At 32.9% G+C, this 26197-nt stretch overlaps 1 protein-coding gene across 9 annotated transcripts in view; it reads left to right on the top strand.

The window, feature by feature from the left end:
- STAG2 (STAG2 cohesin complex component) overlaps positions 1-26197 on the top strand; it is a 119334-nt gene that overhangs the window by 12494 nt on the left and 80643 nt on the right. The gene's annotated exons all lie outside the window — the stretch shown is intronic.

Below are 26197 nucleotides of genomic sequence, written 5' to 3'. Positions count from 1 at the left end.
CTTCTATATACACTTCTATAGCATTCAGTTTTAATTGTTTTTTTTTTTTCCGTTTTACATTGTTTGTAGTCATTGTTTCCCTGCTTCTGCTTACTTCACAAATTATTTCACATTATTTCATTATTTCACAAAAGTCTGCCATAATTACCTGTGTTGGACATTTTTCTCAAAAAATGGTGAGAAAGTATTCTACCAATTATCTTTTGTGAGACAAATATAGTTTTAATACTTAAACAAGGAGACAATAAAGCAAAGAAAAATAACTAATACCATTAATGAATGTTGATTCAAAAAGCTTAAATAATTTTTTTGCAAAAGAGTACAGAAAAAAAATTATTCACTCTGAATCATGTTGGATTTATATCAGAGATGCAAGGATAGAGGAACATAAGGAAAAAACATGATCATGTTTATAGCAAAAGAACCCCAAATTCTGTGATTAATTGGATAAAGCTTTTGACAGAATATAGTATTTGTCCTAAAAATACTACAAAGCATAGACTGTGTCATTTTATCTTAAATTAAAAAGTAGTCAGCGAGGAAATGCTAGAAGCTTTCTCAGTAAATAAAGTAGTAAAATAAGGAATCATCTTTTCCCCAGTTATTTTAAATTTTAAATACTACTTGAAATACTAGTAATAACAATAAGAAAATAAACATAAGGCTAATGAAAGAAACAACTGTTTTCTTCTGATAGGCAATTTTGCTTAGAAATCCTAGAGAAGACAAACTTTAGCAAAAATAGCATAAAGAGAAATTCACAGAAATTGATAGCAATTTTATATGGCAATAACAGAAGTGGGAACAATAGAAGAGAGTGCCATTCAAAATAAATATAAAATGTACTATGTATCAGAGTCATCTTATCTGGGCATACATACCTAAGACTTTGTAGTATGATAATATAATTAGAAAATACTGCTTAAACAAAGTGATTGAATTTAGAGATTCAGTAGTTGTACTATCCAAGGACATACTTTGCAGTTAGACAAAATTTCAATTGGAGCAATATGAGATAAAAGAAAACAATGAAAGAAAATAGGAAGGAACCAAAACCCTCAAATTTTATTATAAAAACGTGATTAAAGGTACTTAGAACTCAGTATAATAGAATAGAAAAAGAAAAATGAATTAAGCCAACAAATTAAATGCAATAATGTTCCCTAAAACTGACAACATAATTTATCTGGGGAACAACCTTTTATTTGACAATAAGTAGAAAAACTGAAGAACAGTCTGGAAGAATTTAGGTTTGGATCAACATCTTCAACCATATCTTTAAAAAAAAAAACTTTTAAAATAGCATTTTATTTTTCTAAATACATTGCAAAGATAGTTTTCAATATTGATCTTTGCAAAACCTTGTGTTCCAATTTTTTCCCTTCTTTCTTCTCTCTTCCCTTCCCAAGATAGAAAGCAATCCAATATAGGTTAAACATGTGCAATTCCTCTAAATATATTTCCATATTTTTCATGTTGTACAAGGAAATCAGATCAAAAGAGAAAAAAAGCAAGCCAAATAACAAAATATAAAAATACTACTCTTTGATCCACATTCAGTCTTCTTTGGATGCAGTTGGCATTTTTTTGATCACAAGTCTATTGGAATTAAGTCCATTACAGCTGATTGTCACATAATCTTGTAGTTGTGTGTGTACAATGTTCTCTTGTTTCACTTCACTCAGCATCAGTTAATGTAAGTCTTTCCAGGCTTTTCTGACATCAGCCTGCGCGCTCTCTCTCGCTCTCTCTCGCTCTCTCTCTTTTTTTCTTTTTGAGGCAACTGGGGTTAAGTGAGTTACCCATTTTAAGTATCTGAGGTCAGATAGGAACTCGGGCCTCCTGACTTCAAAGCTGGTACTGTCTCCACTGCACTACCTAGCTGTCCCTTATTATTATTACTATTATTATTATTAAAGAATTTAAATTAAAATTAATTACAATTAAAAAAAATTTAATTTTAAAGAATTGAAATTGCCTCAGATCACTGAATTGCTAAGAAGAGCTAAGTCTGTCATAGGTAATCATCACAATGTTGCTGTTGCTTTACATAGTGTTTTCCCGGTTCTATTTGCTTCACTCACTTATCAGTTCGCAGAAGTCTATAACTTATTCAGCCATAGAGCAGTTGATGGGCATGCACTCAGATTCTACGTCTTTGCCACCACAAAAAGAGCTGTTCCAAATATTTTTTACACATGTGGGCACTTTTTCCTCTTTTATCATCTCTTTGGGATATGAACCTAGTAGTGGCACTGCTGCTTCAAAGCGTAAGCACAGATTTATAGCCCTTTGGACATTGTTCCAAATTGTAGAATGGTTGGATCAGTTGCAACACTACCAATGATGCATTGTTTTCCAGTTTTCCCACATCACCTCCAATATTTATAATTTTATTTTTCTGTTACCTTAGCCAGAATGAGGTAGTACCTTATAGTATAACCTTTGGTTTGAATGGTATTTCTATATCCTTTATGGGAATAAGAAAGGCATGTGAGTTGGTAGTTACTGCTGTTTTCTTTGGTGTTGCTTTTTTTTTAGTAATATCAAGATAAAAAAATCTATTCTCCAATATTTTAATCAGTTAATTTATAATTTAAATTGTTATATAATATATAATAGTTATATATTTATTCATAATTTATATTATATATTTATCATGATATAATTATTATTAAATTTAATTTAAAAATTAAATTGATCTCTATTATACTTTCAAATTTTTTTCTTATGCAATTGGTCTAGTTTAAACTTCCCATTTTTGTAATTTCAGTGTTATTTGTATTTCCTCATTCTAATATTTTGAAGATTGAGGTGCTAAAATCTAAAATCTGTTTAACTTTTCATTTTTCACATCTTTTTTGTTTCCCTTCCACTTTTATTAGGAAATAGTCTTGGCGTTATTGGCTTAGATGAGTTTCCCAGTGAGCTTTCTCTTTTGAAAAAAAAAAAATGCATATTTTAAAGTGTCATCCTTGGCTGCTATGTATTTCTGTATGCCAAAGCGCATTGTGTTTACTAGCTAATGTGTTTGTGTTTTGAGTGTTTTACTTAATATCCATATCATTGCTTTGATCTATTTCCCAACAGCTAATTTAAATAGGTCAGGTTGAAGCTGTAGTAATTTCAGTAAGTTTCATTTCATCTTTCTTTTTGAATTTGATGTTCATTTATAATAAGTTGATAGTTGGATAACAAAGAGACAAATGGCCTTACAAATCCAATATCAGTTTCTTGTCAAGATATTGTTACATTTTGTTTTTAATAGTTAATTTTCTTTAATTTTTATTCTTTATTTTTATTATTTAATTTTTATTAATTTTAAAAATTATTTTACTATTTTAATTCATTTTTAGGATTCAAAATTCTATGCTTCCTTTCCACCACTTAGTGAGAAGGCAAAAAACATAAGAAAATAAAACCCATTACGAATATGTGTAATCATGGAAGACAAATTTCCACATAAGCCAAGTTTAAACAAATTTTTAAAAAGCAAGAAAAAAATTCTTCAATGTGCACTCTTAACTCTAATAATTTTCTAACTGGAGGTAGATAATCGCCAGTACTTTAGAATTGTTGTAGATTATTTGCATTGATCAGAGTTGCTAAGTCTTTCTCAATTACTCATCTTTACAATATTGCTATTGCTGTGTAGATTGTTCTCCTGGTTGTGCTCACTTCACTTTGCTTCAGTTCATGTGAGTCTTTCCAGGTTTTTCTGAAGCCATTGACGTTATTTTAGCACAATAGCATTCCATCACATTCAAATACCACAACATATTCAGCCAGTTTCCAGTTGAGGGGTATCTCTTCAGTTTTCAATTCTTTGCCACCTCAAAAAGAGCTGCTGTAAACATTTATACTTAAGGGTCCTTTTCTTCTTTGATCTCTCTGGTGTACAGACCTAAAAATGGTACCACTTTTAATAGTCTTTCGGGTACAAATCCAGAATGGCTGGATTAGTTTATAGCGCCAGCAAAGCATCAGTATACTTGTTTTCCCATATCTTATTCAGCATTTGTCATTTTCCTTTGTCTTTGTCTAATCATTGGTGATTTAGAGCATTTTTTCATGTGGCTATTGATAGCTTTGCTTTTTTTCCTCCCATCTCAAAATTGTTTATTTCCTTTGACCATTCATCCACTGGGCAATGACATACATTTGACTTATAATTCCTTTATATACTTTAGAAATGACATCTTTATAGGAGAAACTTCCTACAATTTTTTTTTTTACCTTCCATTTTCCTGCTTTTCTTCTAGTTTTAGCTGTATTTTATTTGTGCAAAAACTTACATTTTATGTGTTCAAAATTATCTATTTAACTTCCTATGAACATCTTCATTTCTTTGGTCACAAATTCTTCCCTTATCCATAGATCCGATTGCTCCATTAATTGGTTTATCGTTCTTTACCTTTAAATCATGGACCCATTTTGGTTTAAGCCTAGTTTCTACCAGATTGATTTTTAATTGTCAGCATTTTTTTTTCTTTTTCTTTTCTTTTTTTTTTGGTAAATTGCCAGTTGGGATATTTGGATTTAACACTAGATTATATTTCCCATTTGCTTCTGTATTTTAAGCTTTGTTTTATAGCTCCCTTACTGAATGTTCTTTTCATTAATTCTCATGATAGTCTTTTTTGGGGGGGCTGTTAGGGAGCCTAGCCTTATTCCTTCAATTTATTTTTCTTATCTTATTGCAATAATTACTATTTCTAGTACAATGCTGATCAGTAGTGATGATGAGACTTCTATGCTTCCACTGTTCTTATTGGAAAGTTCTACCTTATTCTTGGTTGCAGATAGATACTACTTATTTTAAGGAAAGCTCTGTTTATTACTATACTTTACATTTTTTAATAAAAAAGTATTTTGTCAAATGTAGTTTATAAGAATCTTTTTTTAGCACATATTAAAACTATCATAACTTCTGTTTTTTAATTATTGATCTCATTTGTGCTTACAGTTTTCATAATATTGAAGCAAACTTGGATTCCTGGTATTAATCTCACTTGGCTTGTTAGATATATTGTTCAAATTTCCTTGCTTGTATTTTTGAAATTTTTTTGCATCACTATTCATGAGAGAAATTGGTTTATGTGCCCTCTCCCTTTTGCCTCTTGCTTTAGGTATCAGGAATGTATTTATGTCATAGAATTTAGTTGGACTCCTTACTTAAATCTTTTAGTCAGTTTATGTAGTATTGGAATGAATTATTGGTAGAATTAACTTGTAAATCTATATAGTATTGTGGACTTTTTCTTAAGGAGTTCATTTATGGCTTGTTCAATTTTTTTTTTTCCAAGATAGGGCTATTTCAATGTTCTAGTTCCTGTTCTGCTAATCTAGACCATTTATATTTTTGTAAATATTCATACGTTTCATTTAGATTTTAGTTTTGTTGGTATAGAGTTGGATAAAATAGCTTCTAATAGATTGTTCTTTTTTTTTTTAAATTGAAGTTTTGTTTCTTTTAGTTTTTTCTATTTGCATGCCCAGTTTGTTGAGCTATTCTTTCTCTCTTCTATTGTTGTAAGTGTTTAGAGACATAAATTTTCCCCTAAGGATTACTTTGGCAGCATCCCAGAAATTTTTGCATGTTCTTTCATTATTGTCATTAATTTTAATGAAATTATTGTTTCTGTGATTTGTTCTTTGACCCGACCCACCTATTCTTTAGGATTAGATTAGTTTTCAATTAATTTTTAATCTTTGCTTCAAAAACCCTTTATTGAATGCATTTTTTAATTCCATTGTGGTCAATAAAGATGCATTTAATATTTCTGTTCTGCATTTGTAAGATTTTGATGACCCACTTATGTTTTTTTTTTTTTTTTTGTTTTGTTTTTTTTTTTGGTGAAAGTGTCATGCATAGCTTAAAAAGAGGTATATTCCATTATTCCCATTCAGTGATTTTTGGAAGTCTCTCATATCTAACTTTTCTAAAATTCTGTTCATGTGTCTAGCTTTTTTTTATTTTATGATTAGGTTTATTCAGATTTGAAGTCTCTTATTAATATGGTTTTACTGTCTGCTTCTGTAACTGTTAACTTTTTTTCCTTTTAAGACTATGGATGCTGTGCTATTTGTTGTGTGTATGTTTAGTATTGATTTTGTCTTTGGTGCCTTTTAATAATTTTGTTTTTATGTTCTGGATGCCTCCAAGTTTTTAATGCCTCTCAAGTGGTCTGATATGGTAGAGGGTTCTTCACTACTCTCCTGGCCAGAGCTCTACAAATTCCTCACCCAGCTTTGTGCCTGTTGTATTCAGTTATTGCTAACCCAATAGATTTCTCCAGGTTTAGAGGTACTAAATTGCTCCTTTATTTTCTTTGCTCTTGTTCTCCAGGCCTATCTCATTGCAGTCTAAAGGGTAGAACTCATTTTTCACTCTTTTGCTTTGCTTAGCAGTGGTCCTCAAACTTTTGAAATAGGGGCCAGCTCACTGTCCCTCAGACTGTTGGAGGGCTGGACTATAGTAAAAACAAAAACTCAAACTCTGTCTCCACCCCTCAGCCCATTTGCCATAACCCTGCGGGCTGCATAAACGTCCTCACTCAGGCTGTAGTTTGAGAACCCCTGGAGAGCCACATAGCTAAATTTTTGGAACATATTCCTTGTTCCTTTTTCACTTTTGAATCCCTTTATACTTATTTCTCCACTTTTTTCTGTAAGACAGAGGTACCACTTTGTAACTATTAATTGGTTCATGGGTCCCTTAGAATCAAGTTCTGTCTTGGTAGCTCACGCTTAGTCCTTACTGCCTTTAAGTGTTAAAGCACTTAACAGATATTCTCATTTGATCTTGACAAAAATCCTGGGAGGTTGGAAGTTGAGGCAAACAAAATAGGTGACTTGGTGTTCCACAGCTAGTAAGTGTTTGTAATTGGAATTGAACTCGGGTCACAGTACAGGTTCAGGACTCTATCCACAGTGTTACCTAGCTGTTCCATCTTGTCACTTTAGTAGAATCTACATTTTAACTCGCTGCAATAGTGAATAGTACAATGGTGCAATGTTTTTTCCTGATGGTCTTTGCTTATGCTCATCATTGAATTTAGGTAACAAAGGTCCTATGAAATTGGTTCTTGTTGCTTTTGAATATATGGTGAAACTAAGAGCAGTTAACAAGATGGATTAGAATAGAATGAGTTGGGATAAGGAGTTTGTCTTCATCTATTTGCAATAGAGATCCATTGAGTAAATTACTTTAATTTGGGGAATGACAGGGTCAGTCATGTACATTAGCAAAGATTGTTAACTGTTTTAAGTATGAACTGGAGAGGAGAGATTGGAGGCAGGGGTACCATCTAGGAGGATATTACAAGCCATCCAAGTAAGAGGTAATGTGGGTGTGAGGTAAAATCTCATTGGTTTTGTATTTCTCTTAGTTGTAATTTAGAATATTTTTTTATGCTTACTTTTCAATTATTTTGAAATTTGTGTTTATTCTGATCCATTGGCTACTTGTTTTGGTCTTTATATATATATAAAATGGTGTGTGTGTTAAGGATATGTTTTTGTATGTCTATATGTACATTTGGAGAAATGTTTTTATTTTTCATGTAATTTCATGTAATGCTTATCATAATACATTTCCAACACCTAGATTTGAGAAATGTATGATCTACTTTTTTATAATTGATTCATGGTATCCATTAAGAGTGTATTATGAAATATGGTATGAAGTGTTGCCACATTGCTGTTTCTGCCACCTTGTTTTCTAGTCTTCCCAGAATTTTTTATAAATATCAGAGGCTTTTTTCCTCCTTGTTTTCTTATTTCTTGAACATTGGCTATTGTTTATGATTTTTCTTTGACTAGTCTGCTCCATTGGTGGGTCCCTCTCTCTCTTTTTTAAAACAGTAACAGATATTTTTGAAGACCGATTCAGCTTTTAGCATAGTGCTTGGCACTTAGTAGGATCTTAATAACTATTTATAGATTTGTCATTGCTATATTACTTAGTTTTGGTTTGGAAGTGCTATTCCCCTTTCATCCCCATCTCTTTTCATCATTTCCCCTGATAATCTAGTTATTTTATTTTTGCCTTTGGTTTGGTTTAGTATTTTAACTTTGATAATATTGTCATTTTCTTTGTAATGGAATGACCCAGCCACAATCACTTGACTATTCTTCCAGGTGTGTAAGATGTCCTCTATTTCTTTACTTTTTTTTTTTTTTTTTTGGCTGAGGCAGTTGGGGTTAAGTGCCTTTTGACTCATAGATTCTGTAAATGGGCTTCATACCCCAAGGAGGTAAGTTCCATATACATAAAACATATTTGTAGTAACCCCTTTTGTGATAACAAACAATTGGAAACAAAAGTAGATGCTCACTGATTGAGGAATGGTTAAACAAACTGGTATGTGGATGGGATGCAATATATTTTTTTAAATACTAGCTTTTTATTTTCAACATTCATCCTTGTAAAACTTTGTATTCCAAGTTTTTCTCCCTCCCTTTCCCCATCCCTTCCCTTAGACAGCAAATAATCCAATATAGCTTAAACATGTGCAATTCTTCTATTTATATTTCCACACTTATCATGCTGAACAAAAAAGTCAAACCAAAAAAAAGTGAGAGGAAAAAAGCGAGCAAGGAAACAATAACAAAAAAGTGAAAATACTATGTTGTGATCCACATTTATTCCCCACAGTTCTTTTTCTGGATGCAGATGGCTCTCTCCATCATAAGTCTATTGGAATTGGCCTGAATAACTTCATTGTTGAAAAGAATTCGTAATTCATCAGAATTGATCGTGGTATAATCTTCTAGTTGCTGTGTCTAATGTTCTCCTGGTTCTACTCACTTCAATTAGCATCAGTTTATGTCTCTCCAGGCCTTTCTGAAATCATTCTGCTGATCAGTTCTTATAGAACAGTAATATTCCATAACGTTCATAAATCATAACTTATTCAGTGATTCTTGAATTGATGGTCATCCGCTCAATTTCTAGTTCCTTGCCATTACAAAAATCCTTGCACATGTGGGTTTTTTTTTTAAACATCTCTTTAGGATATAGACCCAGTAGAGACACTTCTGGATCAAAAGGTATGCAGTTTAATAGCCCATTGAGTATAGTTCCAAATTGCTCTCCAGAATGGTTGGATCAGTTCACAACTCCACCAGCAGTGTATAGCAATGATACAACATTATGCTGCAAGAAATGTGTGTGAGTTCAGAGAAATATGGAAAAATCTACATGAACTGATGCAGAATTGAACTAAGCAGAGCTCAAGAAGCTTTATGCATAGTACTACAAAAATGTAAATAAAGCCATTAAAAAAAAACCAACCAAACCCCAAAAGTGAATGTTGGAAAAAATAAAAAGAATAAGTATAGCTTCTATGGCAATTTTTGCAGAAGTAGCTTGTTCACAAGTGTACATTGAATATATTTTAGACTTTTTACTTTTTCCATTGAAAATTCTTGACTTTTAAAATGCTACTCGTTAGTAGGGAATGCAGTACAGAGGAAAAATTGTGATGATGTAAAAAGACACCAGTAAAAATTCAATTCTAAAACAAAGTATTAATGGCATGAGGGATGGTGAGCAATGTGAGTGGATGGTGAATTTCTAAAATTGTTAGAGGAAAATAGGATTATTAATAGGAACCCCTCAAGTCTAAAGGTGAGAAATTTAGAACCTAGATGGTGCTGTAAAGTTGAAAAGAGGAGCAAGTTTAGGAAATAAGTTTGAGGGGATATCAACTACACACCAAATTTATCTTTGGGATTGAGTGTAAGGTATTTGATATAAGGAGAATTTCCTAAAGGACTAACGTTTAGTGCTTGAAAAGCTATCTAATGCTACATTCCTGCTTTTTAAACGATATAATGAATCTAAGCTTTTTTTTTTCTTTTTTTTTTTTTTAAATCAGTGGTTCAAGTTATTATGAACATCAATTGCTATGTAAAATAGAATGATGCCTGTCAACTTATTCATGTATTTAGGGTTTTTTTCCCCCCTCCTTTCCAAAATGCTTTTTGGAAACTGATTATGCTGTTTGTGCTATCTCAAGTTTTAATTTCTAGAATTTTATATCTCTGCTGTTAAACTATCTCTGATATTGGCATGGGGCTCAACATGAATTTTAAAAAGGGTTTTAAAAAATTATATATAACAGGAAACATGTTAAGTCTTAGCTTTGTCCTTCAAAGTGTATGTATGGATAGCTAGATTTGGATCTTTATTATTTTCTCTACATCACCCTCCCCTGAGAAAATTAATTGAATGTTTTAACTTCCCGACTTTTGATAAATTTAGATTTTCTGTCCAAGGTAGAAGAAACTTCTTGCTATCACCTGTATCTAGTTTTTAAACTCTCAGAGAAATAATTTCTGATTGGCTCTTCAAAAAGTTCTTTGGCTTCATCTCTGTGAAAATGTGCATCCTAATATGTCCAAGTCCTTTCTTCTAATTTCCCATGTATAAGAGAATCTTCTGTGTTTGGTCTCCACAAATTTTTCTTTTGGGCTTATCTTTTGATGATAGTTTGGAAGTAGTTCCCTTTACTTTGACCAGGTCTTAGTGACCCAATGACTTGAAGTCTGCACATCCTTGACCTATTGTCTTGTTTTCCTGAAGCTAATATGGTAAGTGTCATATTCCTAGTTTTCCACATCCCTTTTATGGGTCACTCTTGAAGAGAACATCTAACAACCTATTTTTTTGTAAAGCAATCATTTGGCTTAAATTGCTCTGTCTCCTATGCTTGACCTCTTGTCTGAATTGGATTTGATTTTTTAAAAGTCATCTTCAAAAGATCGCTTGTTAAATATATGTATACATTTATATTTACATGTATTATCTGTGTATGTTCAATATATATAGTTACAATGTGTGTATGCGTGTGTATATATGTGTATATTATATAATACACACACACACACACACACACACACACACACACACACACACACACACACAGGTGCTGTTCACGTTCAGAAAGTTCCCTTTGCCCCCAGTGTAATCTGAATTTTGTAGGAATGATGTTTAAGTCCAGACTCTGAAATTTTACTACCGGTTTTGATCTTGAGCAAAATGCCTCTTAGTTTTTCTGGGCCTTTTCTGTAAAATGAAAGTTGAATGAGATGACATTAACTTTTCTTCCAGTGGTTTTTTTAGAGTTTCTAGATCATTTTTCTTTTATCTTTATAGTGCAAGAAAAAATACTGCCTGGCATAGGGTACTTAATAAATGTTTACTAGCTTTATTCACTCAGGAAGAATATGGTTGGAAAAAAATAGAAACAGCACTAAATGATTAACCTAGTTTTATACTAGGCACTGTATAAGGAAAACATTCCTTATATTTTCCTCACCACCAACCCTTTGAGAAAGGAAATGCAGGTATTAATTTCAGACAAGGAAAGCCAGAGGGCTCTGAGAGATTATGTGACTTGATGATAGTCACAAAACTCAATAAATGCGAGACTTGAACTTTCATCTTATGACTCTAAGTGGATTATTTTTCTACCCCGTGGCTGATCCATGACTGAGTCTTAGATGAAAATTAGTTGACACCTCCTAGTTTCTGCAGAATATCTGGCTGTTGCTTAGTAGTTGATTTTAGAGTGGTCATAAATATCAGATCTCTTGAACTTTTAAAGTCATGCAAGAAAAAAGATGTGGTCATTTTCAGGGAATAGAGGGAATCTGGAGTGAGGTATAGAAAACTCTTCTTAAAGCTCCATTTTACACCTTTAATGTATGATCTTTTGATCTGTACAACCTGTGATTTCATCAGTTTCTGTGGAAACACTTCCTATACTGATACAGATGAACATTTTGGAGCCAGAGTACTTGGGTTATCATACTAATGTCTCTGTCACTTATTACTGTGTGGTTTTGTATAAGTCACTTAACCTTTTGATACATTGGTTTCCCTCATCAGTAAAATGAAAAATTGGGACTAGCTGACATCTAAAGCCTCTTCTAGCTCTAAATCAATGATACTGTCTTAGACAATTACAATTGTTTGGATCACTCAGAGGTTAAATAACTTGCCCATAGTCACAAAACTGTGTCAGAAGTTGAAACTGGGTCATTGATTCAAAGATTGCCCTCTATCCATCACCACATGTTACTTTTACACTTTTGTTTTAGAAGTATAACAATATCCAAAGTTCAAATTCGAGAAGACAGTCCCCTCTTTACATGGTTTGCATTATAAAAGTTCACTGTAAATCACTTCTTAGTTCTCTGTGGAAATATTTCTAGTATTTTGGCCAGCCAACAAAGGTCTTTTAGCCTATAATCCTGTGCTCAGACTAATCACTAAGTGTGATGTTGTTTCCATGGGAAAATGAATCTTGACTCAATACTGTGTTACATACCCCAAACCCACACCCCCTGCAGTGGAAGAAGCAGAAGGCAAACTTGTATCCATTAACTCTTTCTGAGCAGTGGGGAGTGCTGATTCCTATTAGCTTCAAGCTAATGATGGTAGCTGATAGGATAGGGCTCCAAGGGTAGATGGTGATCTTTTTAGGTCCTGAGAGTTAGAACCAGGAAACTATTAGACATCTTGTAAGTATAAGATCCTAGCATGTTCCTTGGTCTCAACAGGTTCTCTATCATTTTGCTTCCTAATAGGCTGCTTCCCTTTCTTTCTGTTGTCTCTATTTCTGCCTTTAATTTGTCTCCTTCCTATATGTTGGCACCTTTTCAGAGTTTATAAGACTCCTTGTTTTTTTAGTTGCTAGTAAACAACAAAAAGGAAATCTAGGAAGAGTAAGAAGGCTTAGCAGAAAATGAGGGAAATTAGACCATGTTTGTAACAACAAAGCTATAGGTTGTATGTGCTAATTGATGGGTCTTTGTACAAAGTACTGAATTAAGATAAAAATTTTGTACTTTTGCAAAAAGTATTCTCTGGGAGTTCTTTGGCTATACCTGGCAGGGACTTTTTTTTTTTTTTTTTTTTTTTTTTTTTTTATTAAAGCTTTTTATTTACAAAGCACATGCATGGGTAATTTTTCCAATTTCGACCCTTGCATAACCTTTTGTTCCAAATGTTCCCCTTCTTCCTCCACCCTCTCCTCCTAGTTGACAGGTAGTCCAATACATGTTAAATATTGTTGAAATACATGTTAGATCCAATATATGTATTATACATATTTATAGTTATTTTTCTGCACAAGAAAAATCAGATCAAGAAGGAAGAAAAAGAAAAACTGAGAAAGAAAACAAAATTCAAACATAACAACAGAGAGAGTAAGAATGCTATGCTGTGTTCCACACTGTTTCCATGGTTCTCTCTGTGGGTGTAGATGGCTCTCTTTATCACTGAACAATTGGAACTGGTTGAATCATCTTAATATTGAAGAGAGCCACATCCATCAGAAGTGATCTTCATATAGTTGTCTTGTTGCTGTGTATAATGAGTTCCTGGTTCTGCTCATTTCACTCATGGATAGGTTGGGCAAATAAAACAAGGACGACAGTACTCCCTAAACTAATCTATTTATTTAGTGCTATACTGGGCAGGGGCTTTTAAGGCAGGATAAGGACATACCAATGAGACAATGAGACAGGAAGCAACTGTGTGCATTTAACAAGTACCAGAGAATGAAATAGTCTGGGGCCGGTAGAACACAGTTTGTGTCATAGCAAGGACTTTGTTGCTATGTAGGCTTTGCCTTAATGTATAGCGCAGTGGAAATCGTGTTGGATTTGGAATCAGAGAACCTGGAATCCCAACTCTTATGTAATGCTTCTATTATTATAATATATAGAAATAGACTTAAATCTTTAGGCCAGTTTCCTTATCTGTAAAATGTTGTGTAGGATCCTTTACTGCTTCAAATGATCCAAATGATTGAAGATGTTTCATTAATTTTCAAAATACTGAACTTAAATAAGCTAAACCATGGACATTTCTCTTTGCTAAATAGAACACAAAGATGATTGTATATGAATAATTTCATATCTCTTATTTATTTTCTCTTCCATTCCCTCCAATTTAAAAGGGAAAAAAAAAACTATTGGCAATACGTATAATTAAGCAAAGCAAATTTCCACATTGTTCATGTCTAAAAAGGTATTGATTTTTATCTCTTGTAGACTCAGTGATACTCTCCTGAAGTTTGTAATAATAATAATAATAATTTTTTTTTACTGTAGTCGGACAGCAAAAATTGTTCAATTTTGTTGTAGATTTTTGCTTTACTTATGTACATATTTAAAATACCTGGTGGTCTTGGACAAGTCACTTCATCTCCCTGCGTGAGGTGGCCTTCTCTGTAACATGAAAGGATTGGAATCCTTTCTTGATCAATTTATCTATAAATCTGAAGTATAATTCTCCGCCAGACATGGTGGTTTATGCTTCTAATCCATCTTGTGGGAGACAGAGGATGGTGGATCACTTGAGTTCAAGAGCATTAAATTGTAGTAAGGCTAAATCATGATTAATCCTCTGGAAACAGTAATTATGCTGTCTAAGGAGTGAACTGGATCCAGGTTGGATGTAATTTTTGCTTCCAAGATGATCAGCATTTTTAGAGGGTCATAAACTTCCATGGTGACATCTATGAACACTTTTTCTAGAATAAGGTCTTTTTATTTTTTAAATATTAACTTTTTTAATTTTTAAAAATTTAAAATTCAATCTGTACTCAGATTTCATCAATTTTGACAGTTTTCTCTCTGGATGTGGACAGCATTCACAGCTGATCATCATTGCTGTCCTAGTGTACAATGTTCTCCTGGCTGTGATCACTTCACCTGAATCAGTTCACAGAAGTCTTTCTAGGTTCCAAAACCATCCTGCCTGTCATTTCTTACAGCACAATAGTATTCTATCTCAATCACATATCAACTCCTTTAGCCAATATGGGCATCCCCTCAATTTCCAATTTTTTCTCACCACAAAAATAGCTGCTATAAACTTTTGTACAGATATGTCCTATTCCAGAATAAGGTATTTAAATGCATACATAAATACATAAAGACTACAAAAGAAATCAAGACATTAATTAAAATTTCCAATTATTTTTACCAGTTTACTGATCTCTGTAAAACTATATTCTACTAAAACTAGATCACAGCAATGGTAAGGATTATAAACTGCAATAAAAATAAATAGGAAGAGAAACCCTTCTGGGAATAGTAGTGGCCAGCAGAAATTAGCAGCATTTAGCATTTTGGTAGCCTCCAAATTACAGATGACATAGTAAATTAATAGAGTCAACAGGGAAGGAAAAGATTAACACTGGAGGATCATATAGCCAGTTTAGTCTTGTATGGTTCTATGCTTCTATGGGCACCTGTATGCTTTAATTGAAAGATTGCTAGCCGCTACAGCTCAACCATAGCTCAAAGGAAACTATGGCCACTGTAGTTCAAAGGAAAGATTTCCATTCTACACAAGTGACAATGACCAATTGTCTCTCAGCCCTCTATGTCAAGCAACACCTGTGCCTATATTACGGTACCATCATAGATTAATTTTTAAAAAGATCATGATACAAAAAAAAGCAAAAAACCTCCTGTCATAGAAATTAATTCTCCGTGGTTTTTTTGGTCTATTCTGTCTTACTTGACTGCTCTAGAGCTTAATTTTCACTGCTAAACAGTCACCATTGCTTGTATTGGTTGGTGTCAGGAGACATGAGTTTCTAGTTTTGTTTCTGTCACAAATGAGACATAACAGAAGGAAAAAAAATTAAGATCTCTTTTGACTTTAATACTCTCATTACTGATATATCTTTGTAATTATTTTTCTGCATATAGGCTGGGGTTATTATTATTATTATTATTTTTTTTTTGTTATTTGGGCTATGATTTTTTTGTCTTGTGTCTGTACAGTTAGAGTCCTACAATCGATGACCTTCTAACCTAAATGTGCAGTGACAGGGTTTTAGAGCCCTGATTTCCTCCCTCCGTATGAAAAACACCATCCCACCCCCACCCCCACCAAGTCTTTATTTACTATACACTCTTTCCTTTCATATCCTTTGTTCATCTCTAAGACAAGCAGCTAGCATGAGTCAAATTCAGACTTTCAGATTAATTCAGTTTTTACCCTAAACTCTCAGCTAAATTATTGAGGGTATCTGTAATAATAAATGGATACTATAGCTAGTGTGTACTTCACTTCCAGTTCTTTGTGTCATATTTGGGACAGAGGCTGGTACTGAATCCTTCTTCCATCTCTTATGAAAATGGTGGTGCTTCCAGGATGATGCAGAAATCTTGTTCTTTTTTTATTTTACTGCTTGGTTTGTTGTATCTATTTATACATTCATACTGTAGACAATTTAATGATCTATTTAAAAATTTTTTTTTAGATAATTTGAGGGGGAGAACAAAAACCAGTTAAAACCACAGGGAATGCTTTAGAATAAATAAAATGCTTCCTTGTTCCCAATCACCATTTTGGTCATAAAGAAAAATATATACTTAATTTTAGGGGTTATAGAAATTAGGTTTATAGTGGACATCAAAATTTCTACTGTGAAAAAAAGATGGAATATGGTAAATGAAAATAATACTAAAAGGAGTTCAGTTGTTTTTCCAACTCTTACATGACCCTATTTGGGAATGTCTTGGTAATGATACTGATTCTCCAGTTTGTTTCACAGATTAGGAAACTGAGGCAAACAGGGTTAAATGACTTACCCAGGATCACAAAATTAGTAAGAGGTAAGCTTTGATCTCAGGTCCATGAGTCTTCCTCTCAAGATCTGTCATTCTATCTGCTGCATCTGACCTATACTAAAAGGAAGTGGTATTCAATTGAATGATCTATCTTGGTCCTGATAAGATGACAAGAAAGGTGTATATTGGTTCTAAAGATTACTAGATGTGAGCTGATAGGTTCATGGGTCATCTTTCATTTTACTGATGAAGAAACTGAGAGAGTTAAAATGACTTGCCCAGAAAAATTGGATTTAATTAAACTCAGGTCATCCTGACGAGTTCAATGGTCTACTTAGTGTACCATTTTGTTCATTTGATGAACTTTATTTTCTTTGTTACAAGGCAGAGTGATGCTGGAAAGAGGATTGGATATTGGGAAATGATTGGAACTTTTAAAAAAAATCAAAAAGTTAAAAATATTGAAGTTAAAATATTCTGTTGTTAGAGAATCTGCCTTTCAATGACTCTTCACCTATTTAATACTTTTTCCCTGCTTATTACAAATATTTTCATGTTTTTGATTCTCATTTTTAAGATTTTGTATCGACAAACTTAGATTTGAAATATTTTAATTAGTAAAATATTGGAGGTTGACCTTGAAATTAAGTATTAAAGGAGTCTTAATGAAAATTTTAATGGGATTTATAATTGACATGCATGATTTGAAATTTGAAAAAAAAGCAGTCCTATGAGCTTTACCATAACTGTATTTCTCTTGTAGTCTCATATGTACACATCAAACAATTCAATTCAGTAAATATTTATCAAGCTAGGTACATAGTATAATTATATAGGCTACATGTTTCATCATGCTGCCACCTTCAGGATCTCTTTCTCTTTTCAGTTTTCCTTATTTTTGTCATTAATACTACCATTCTAGAAATCCTGCACTTATTTTTGACTTTCCATTTCTTCATCAACATTTCCATCCTCCATTTCCAATCAACAATTTCTAGAAATGCTCATGCAACTCTTCTGCTTTTTAAAACATTTATTTTTTGTTACATTTTAATTTTTTAGTTACATTTTTTTAGATTGTTACATTTATATTACAAACTGCCTCCCTCTGTTCCTCCTTCTCCAGTCCACATTAGAAAAGGCTACCAGTTGACAGACAACCATACACACACATACATTAATATGCAGACACATAAAATAAATGTAAAACTATAATATGCATCCTTTTATTTATCAGATCTTTCTCATTAGGTGGATAATAATTAGGAAGCTTCATACGTCTTTTGACATTGATATTAGTATTTGTACTACTCAGAATTAATTCGCAATTATTCTTTGTACAAAGTTGCTATTACTACGTGCAATGTGGTCTTGGTTCTGCTCATTTCACTCTTCCTTATTTTATGTAGAACTTTTTCCTGTTTTTCTAAAACATCTTGCTCATCATTTCTCCTGGGACAGTAGAATTCCATTACATTCATATGCCATGACTTGTTTTGCCGTTATCCCCTCAATTTTCTAGTTCTTTGCCTCCACAAAGAGAGATATTAAACAATTTTTAGAACATATAGGTTTTTTTTCCCCTTTTTTCCTGATTACCTTAGGAAACAGGCCTGGGAGAAAAGTATACATTTTTATAACTCTTTGGGCATAATTCCAGATTGCTCTCCAAAATGATTGGCTCAGTTCATAGCTCCGTCAAACAGTGTATTAGTGTCCTACTTTTTATTTTTTTGTTTTCCTCTATTACACATCCCCTCCAACATTTATCATTTTCCCCTTCTATCATTTTAGCCAACCTGATAGGTGTGAGATGACATCTAAAAGTTATTTTAATTTGCATTTCTCTAATCATTAATGATTTAGGACATTTTTTTATATGGCTATACATAGCTTTTATTTTTTCATTGAAAAACTGCCTATATTTTTTGACTATCAGTTGGGAAATGACTCATATTCTTATAAATTTGAGATAATGAGATATGATACCTTTATTGGAGAAACTATCCCCCAATTTTTTGTTTTCCTTCTAATCTTGACTACATTGGTCTTATTTGTAACTGTCTACTTAAGCCATTCATATCTACCTAACCCTTTGTCCCACTAGTTCCCAACCAGACTTCTTTTCACCTCCTGACTTCTCACAATCCAGATAACATTCCTCCTTCCCTAAACTTTGTTCCTACTCTTACCCAGCATATACTGACTGCTTTACTCTTCTCTATTTAAATTCTAACAGCTTAAAATCCAGCCTCACCCAGCTATATACCAACAAGCTGATCAAGCTGAACTTGTCATCATCATTCTTGCACTTACTCAAAACGACATAATTTTATCAGTTTGTTATAGATTTCTTTTTTGGTACAGATGGTTCTTGAATCAGACATCTGACTTTACAATATCTTTTTCATTCAAATGGCCAGTTGCCAACTACACATCGCTACTGAGACTGCCACCTATTTGACTGTGGTGTGTGTGTGTGTGTGTGTGTGTGTGACTCAGTCTGTCTGTCTTTGCTAGCGTCTCTTCGGTCTTTTCCTCAGTCACCTTTTTTTCCTCACAGTTTACTTGTAGGCATATCATGCTCCCCCCTTCCCATTTTCTCATGCACAGAGTACAAGGTTTATTTTGCCTCAGATTTCGCCTCCTTACACCTTCATTTGGGTTGAACCTGAATTTGAAGCTGAACCTGGGACAAATAGTATGTTTAATATAGGTAGCAACTATAGTTGAATGCAATGTGCTTATAACCTAGAAGACAAAGAAGAGAGATACTGTTCATGTGCCATCCTCCTTCCCTTTTTATAGTTACTTTAGAAAAAAGGTTCAATTTATCTCCCAGCATTTGTGGAGTTTGAGGGTAGAGAAGGATGGCCTCATTGGTAACTAATAGTTAGTGCTCATTGAAAAAAAGTTGTTCATTTTGACATTCCTATTAAGTAAAGGACTAATGCCTTCTGTCCTTGGGGAAAAATCTCCATTTAATGTTCATTTACTTGTTTTATCTTCTGTTTAAATATGATTTCCAGCACCCCTAGAATTCAAAATAAACATTCATCTTTTATTTCATTGCTATAATTGTAACAATTTGTTTCATGCTATAATCATAAACCATATATTTATACTTACATAGAATTTTATGGGAATTATGATTTTTATAATTTTTAATTTTTAAAAAAATTATTAAAGCTTTTTATTTACAAAACATGCATGGGTAATTTTTCAACATTGACCCTTACAAAACTTTCTGTTCTAAATTTTTCCCTTCCCCCTCCCCCCTCCCCTAGATGGCAGGTAGTCTAATAGATGGTTAAGTATGTTAAAATATATGTTAAATCCAATATATGTATACATATTAATAGTTATCTTTCTGCACAAAAATAATCAGATCAAGAAGGAAAAAAACCTGAGAAAGCAAACAAAATGTAAACAAAGATCAACAGAAAGAGTGAAAATGCTATGTTGTGGTTCATACTCAGTTCTCACAGCCCTCTCTCTGTGTGTAGATGGCTCTCTTCATCACTGAACAATTGGAACTGGTTTGAATCCTCTCATTGTTGAAGAGAGCCGCGTCCATCAGAATTGATTATCATATAATCGTCTTGTTGCCCTGTATAATAAAAATCTCCTGGTTCTGCTCATTTTACTTAGCATCAGTTCATGTTAAGTCTCTCCAAGTCTCTCTGCAATCATCCTTATTCTGTAAGAAATGACAAGCAGGATGATTGCAGAAAGGACTGGAGAGACTTATAGGAAGTGATGCTGAGTGAAATGAGCAGGACCAGGAGATCCGTTGTATACTTCAACAACAATACTATATGATGATCAATTCTGATGGACGTGGCCCTCTCCAACAATGAGATGAACCAAATCAGTTCCAATAGAGCAGTAATGAACTGAACCAGCTACACCCAGCAAAAGAACTCTGGGAGATGACTATGAACCACTACATAGAATTCCCAATCCCTCTATTTTTGTCCACCTGCATTTTTGATTTCCTTCACAGGCTAATTGTACACTGTTTCAAGGTCTGATTCTTTTTGTACAGCAAAATAACTATGGACATGTATACATATATTTTATTTAACTTACACATGTTAACATATTTAACATGTATTGGTCAACCTGCCATCTGGGGGAGGGGGTGGGGGGAAGGAAGGAAAAAGTTGGAACAAAAGGTTTTGCAGTTGCCAAATGCTAGAAAAGTACCCATGCATATATCTTGTAAATAAAAAGCTATAATTAAAGAATGTTCATTCTACCCTGTTCTCTTCCTTATAGGTTAAGAAAAAAGGATGATCTTGATCCTTTGAGATATTTTAAAATTCCAGTTATAGTGTTGAAAGTGTATAAAGTCTTTTGAAATTTACAACCTTAGTAGTCTTTACTGGTCTTGGTGATAGGATTCATTCATTCATTCATTCATTTATCTACCTATCTACTTATTCATTCATTCATTCATTAGTTTATTTATTTGTTTTTGCTTGTTTAGAGAGATGTCTTGTTCTCTTTATACATACACACACACACACACACACAAATCAAGAAGTTCTCAATATAATGACTAAGTGGAGAGAGAGCTTGGGGTAGCAGGGTGTTGAAAAGGGGGTGAACCTTGTAATCCTGAAAATTTGGGAGCAAGTCTTGCCTCTTACATCAGTAGTCTGGTGACTTGGGCCAAGTCACTTAATATCCAGTACCCCAGGTAAGTAACTCTTCTGTTACTAAGGAGGACTTGAGAGCATCTCCCAATGGGGTAGGGGATTTCTCACAATATTTGAGAGTTCCCCTAGGGGATGTTATTAGAAGATTCTAATTTGGCCAAAGGTCTTACTACTCACTAGGAAACTTGAAAAATTAAGGATTACACATCTGTGGTACATGAACATATTGTAATAGTGTAATAATCCAGTATTAGGCAAACAAAAAAAAATTAGGGAGGGACTTTTATGAAATTAAATTAAGTGGAGGAAGGAAAATAGAACACCAAGGATGAATGTTCAGTCATATAACACCATGTGACCTACATTACTATTTTTTTCTGATTCTTTAATGGGGTAACAAATTAGGAAGTGGGACATCTGAGCATCTGTATTTAGCTAATTTTTCCTGAAACTCTAGATCCTGCTAGTGGGGACTAGTGTCTCACTAACTTGATTACCTTTCTTGAGAATAAGGACTGGTGTTAATTGCAATTAGTTTTGGGGTTCTAAGTAGTGACAGCTTTGGGAGATAATTAACTTGAGGGTAGGTACAGTAAGCTGATTTATGACTTATTTCTGGTTTCTGAGGTACTGGAACAAATGGATTTCCTACTTTCATTCTCTTCAAATGTTTTTGTTAAGTGAAAACAGTGGGTTGCCCTTGTGGCATCTCATCAGTCTTTTTTATCCTTTAAAGTGGCAAAGGAGTATATTTTAAGGAGACTATTGGAAGTGAGAATAAAACTTAGAATTAGAAGATATTTTAGATATTTAGATAATTTAGAATCATGAGGACATTGAACATTGAGGATGTCTAAATAGGACTTTGATTTTCAATCTATGTATTTTATATTTTTCAAATATTTGTTTTTAATTTTTAAACATCATATCATTTCTAGACATGTCCTTCCAATATCCAGCAAGCTATCCCTTGTTTTAAAAAAAAAAAGTGGGGAATGACAAGTTCAGCAAAACCTGTAAATCTGTTAAAAAGAAAACCAATAGCACCCAATAGTTACATATACTTTTTTAAAAAAATTATTATTATAGCTTTTTATTTATAAGATATATGCATGGGTAATTTTACAACACTGACAATTGCCAAGGCTTTTGTTCCACTTTTTCCCCTCCTTCCCCCTCCCCCTCCCCAAGATGGCAGGTTGACCAATACATGTTACATATGTTATAAAGTAAATACAATATATAGTTCCATATACTTTATGCTATATTCTGATGTTGTAGATATGCTACTCTCTGTTTTTGAGGGTTAATGTATGCTTTCTTAATTATCAGAGTCCTTCATTTGATATCACTTGAATTCAGCTTCATTTTAACAGTCTTTTCATTACATTGTTTTGGTTATATCAGTTGTCTTTGTTTATTTTACTCACAGTTCATACAGTTCTTAGCACATTTTTCTGAATTTCTCATTTGTTGTTTCTTATTACACAATAATCTACTAAAGTTTTTAATTTTGTTTCCTTTTGTTTATAAAACAAAACTCAGTTATCAGTTTGTTCACTCCCTTAGATTTTTTTTTTCCTTCAAAGTCCATCTTGGATGCTTCCACTTCTTCCATCTCAAAGCCTTTTGGGATCCTTTTTTCTTAATTACATTCTCATTTCATGTTGTCAGTTTGTACTTTTTGCAGTCAACTTACTGTAATTTGTTTTATAGTGCATTTTATGTGTGTCTCCTATAATCTGGTAAGCCCCTTGGGGACAAGCATCTTGTTATATTGTCTTGACTCCCCCCCTCCCCCCTCCCCCCCCCCCCCCCCCCCCCGGCCTTGTCCAACATAGCACATTACATATAGGAACCACCTAATGCCACACTATTTTTGTGTTGGATGGTATCCTTTTATTTTGTCTACCATTCATACAATGCAGAATGTACTGCTGTTCCAATAGCCAAAAGGACAATTTTTAGTTCCTTATTGCTGACAAAATTGGAACAAACCTCAATCGTGCAAGATAGTATATGATGCTGGTTTCTTATGTTTAAGTAATTGTGCAAAACAATCCATAATATGGGCACAGCAGGTCCCCATTAATACAGATAAGACTTCCTGTATTTAAATTCACATTATTTGAAGTTGTCATTATATAAAATATGGTCACTGGTTTCAGACCAATAGAAACATGCAGTGTGAACAGTATTTTCAGAAGTCATCAAAAGACACTGAAACAGTTTCTTATGATGTTTCTAGTCTATTGAATTTTCCCCATGAATTCAAAAACCTAAGAACTTCCTTGTTACATAGTCAAAAGCACAAACCTGGGTTTGAATCCTGGCACAAGGAGGTAACATATATTTATTATATAAATGAACTGTTTCCTTAGTAGTAGGATAGATTCATGTCTAAATCAACGAATAATAACTTATTTGTTATGAAATTATTTTGTTTCCAACTTAAGTACCTATCTCTATCTCTATCTCTTTTCCCATTGTCTTCATTTGTAAAATGGGAGTAATGATAATTTTATTACATCTGACTTAATCATTTCACAAGGTTGTTGTGTTTCATAAGTTGCTTGCTTGTGTTGGGTAATAGCTTGGTATAATTTGGCATTTACTTCAGAAACAATAAAGTGTTTATTTTCTTTAAGGGTAAACTGTTTAACTTAGCACATGAGCCATACTTAATGTGAATAGGAAGGTAGGATTATCAGTAAGTTTCTAGAATCTGGACAGTCTACCAGCTTACTGTGCTTGCCAGCTACAGTACTCTTGGTAGGAAGTGTGTGGAGGATGGATGACAGCAGGATACCTAAACAGCTGTTATGACTATCAAGAGTAGATGACTATACAAGCTGGGCTAGCAGAGAAAATCTATATAAGGACACATGGAAACACAATTTAAGCCAAAGTAGTATAGCTGTGGGATATTGGAAAATAGTAGCAGACATCTTGGCATGAAATAATCAGAAACTGGAACGTTCTTTTTGAGCAAAGACAGCATCCGAAGCAGAGGGGGAAAGTCATAAATGACAATTTTAAAATAACAATTACAGATCCACAGTAAAGGAGCATCTTTAATGTATGCAGTATGAGATAAGTGGTTGCTGTTATTCATACTATAAAGTTTATTGTTTGCAACAATAAATATCTTTCAAATATGAGGAACAGCATGTATTTTGCATATCTGTGAGCTATACATATAGGGTATCCTAAATGTCTTAGTTCAGTTTTAAAGATTATTAAGGTTCAATCCTTAAGCTTTAAAAAATAAAAAGAACTAGTCATTTCTTCTAAACTAATAAAAGATAGTACATAACAATAGTTTATTTTTTCCATCAATTTATATAACACAAATGATTTAGAGTGGATTCGTTCTTTGAAGAATTATGAGATTATATGCAATGTGGGGTAGAGATGTCTTCTCATCTCTTTTTGAAAATTAGCTTGCTGGGCAGCTAAATAATTAAATAATTCATTTAAAAATTGTTTTGTGCTTTTTTCCATTTATTTTTGTAGCGATATATATATATATATATATATATATATATATATATATATATATATATATATATAGTTTTCATGCCTTTCCTTATTTTGCATCAATTCATTAAAGTTTTTCCATTCTTCTTATTTCATGGTACTATTCAGTTATTGGAATAAGTCTTTGTTATTTAAGATATATAGAATATTAATAGAAATATGAAAAACCAAGTAGTAAAAGAATAGTAGTATTGTCTTAAATTACTTTTACTTCTCTATTGCCATTAAATGGCACAGTACTATATTGTCTTGAGAGTAAAGGGATTTGGGATTTGTAGTGAAAAATTTGTGTTGGGCAAATTCTGGGGATTGCTTGTATTAATAATAAATAAGGTAAAAGTTTTGGGAATTTATCTTTATGAAAATTATTACCAGCTTATCTTGTTCAACAGACTCTAATGGGAATTTATCAACATTACATGCATGTCTATTGCATTTCTTTATAGAAAGAAAGAGTCTGCAGCCCTAAAGACTTCAAAGGCTTCCCCTTTTCTGAGAAGGGAGCACCTGGTTTTCTCATCTGTAAAATGAAGATGATAATAGTTGCGCCACATACTTGACAGGATTATTATAAATTGCTGTGTAAAATGTTAGTTATTACATTGTTGTCTATATAGTGGATAGTGGATAGTTGTAGTTGAACACATTTTTAAAAACAGACACATTTACCTAAATTTGAACTGCCTCTTCTGCCTGTCTGATGGCTTTAAGTGATAAGAGAAATTTTACTTTTTTTGCCAGAAATAGCGCTTATCTTTGGGGACAAATGTTGTCATGTTTTCTGATAGGGTTGGATCATTCTGCTCTAAAATTGGGCAATTTAAAGTCATTTAATCTTTAAAAATAGATACATTTGCATTTTTGTTATATTTAAAATATCATATATGTAGCTGATATTTTAATTAATAAAAATGGCTATCTAAAATATTAATCATTTTAGTCCAGAGGATGGTATTCTATAATGATCAGTTGATTCAATTTCACTTAATGTATAACACTAGAGATTTAAATTGTGGAGAAAGGGGGGGGTATTGTATGTCTAATCTTTGGCCAGAAAGATTTTCCTCTTCTAACAGGAGAGTAATTTGATCTTTCTGAAGCCACCTAGTCCTTAACTATATTTTTATAAATTTACTATATTCACTACTTAAAATCAAATTTGTTTACATAACTATTTTAATAGTGAATTATAGAAAGAATTTAACTTTTTGGCTAATAATAGTAAAAAAAATAGTAAAAACTGATATGAAATGCCTGAGGGTAACTGATATTTTAGTATGACATTGGCTAATGTGAAGTGAAAGGAATAAGAAATTGTTGAAATTTGGAGGAAATGCTTGATAAAATTTGGCATAAATTTGGCTGTTTTAATTAATACAATTGAC

This window comes from Sminthopsis crassicaudata, chromosome X, assembly GCF_048593235.1.
Source record: "Sminthopsis crassicaudata isolate SCR6 chromosome X, ASM4859323v1, whole genome shotgun sequence".
Lineage (NCBI taxonomy): Eukaryota > Metazoa > Chordata > Mammalia > Dasyuromorphia > Dasyuridae > Sminthopsis > Sminthopsis crassicaudata.
The sequence above is the reverse complement of the archived record's forward strand: the minus strand, read 5'-3'. Positions and strand labels throughout refer to the sequence as shown.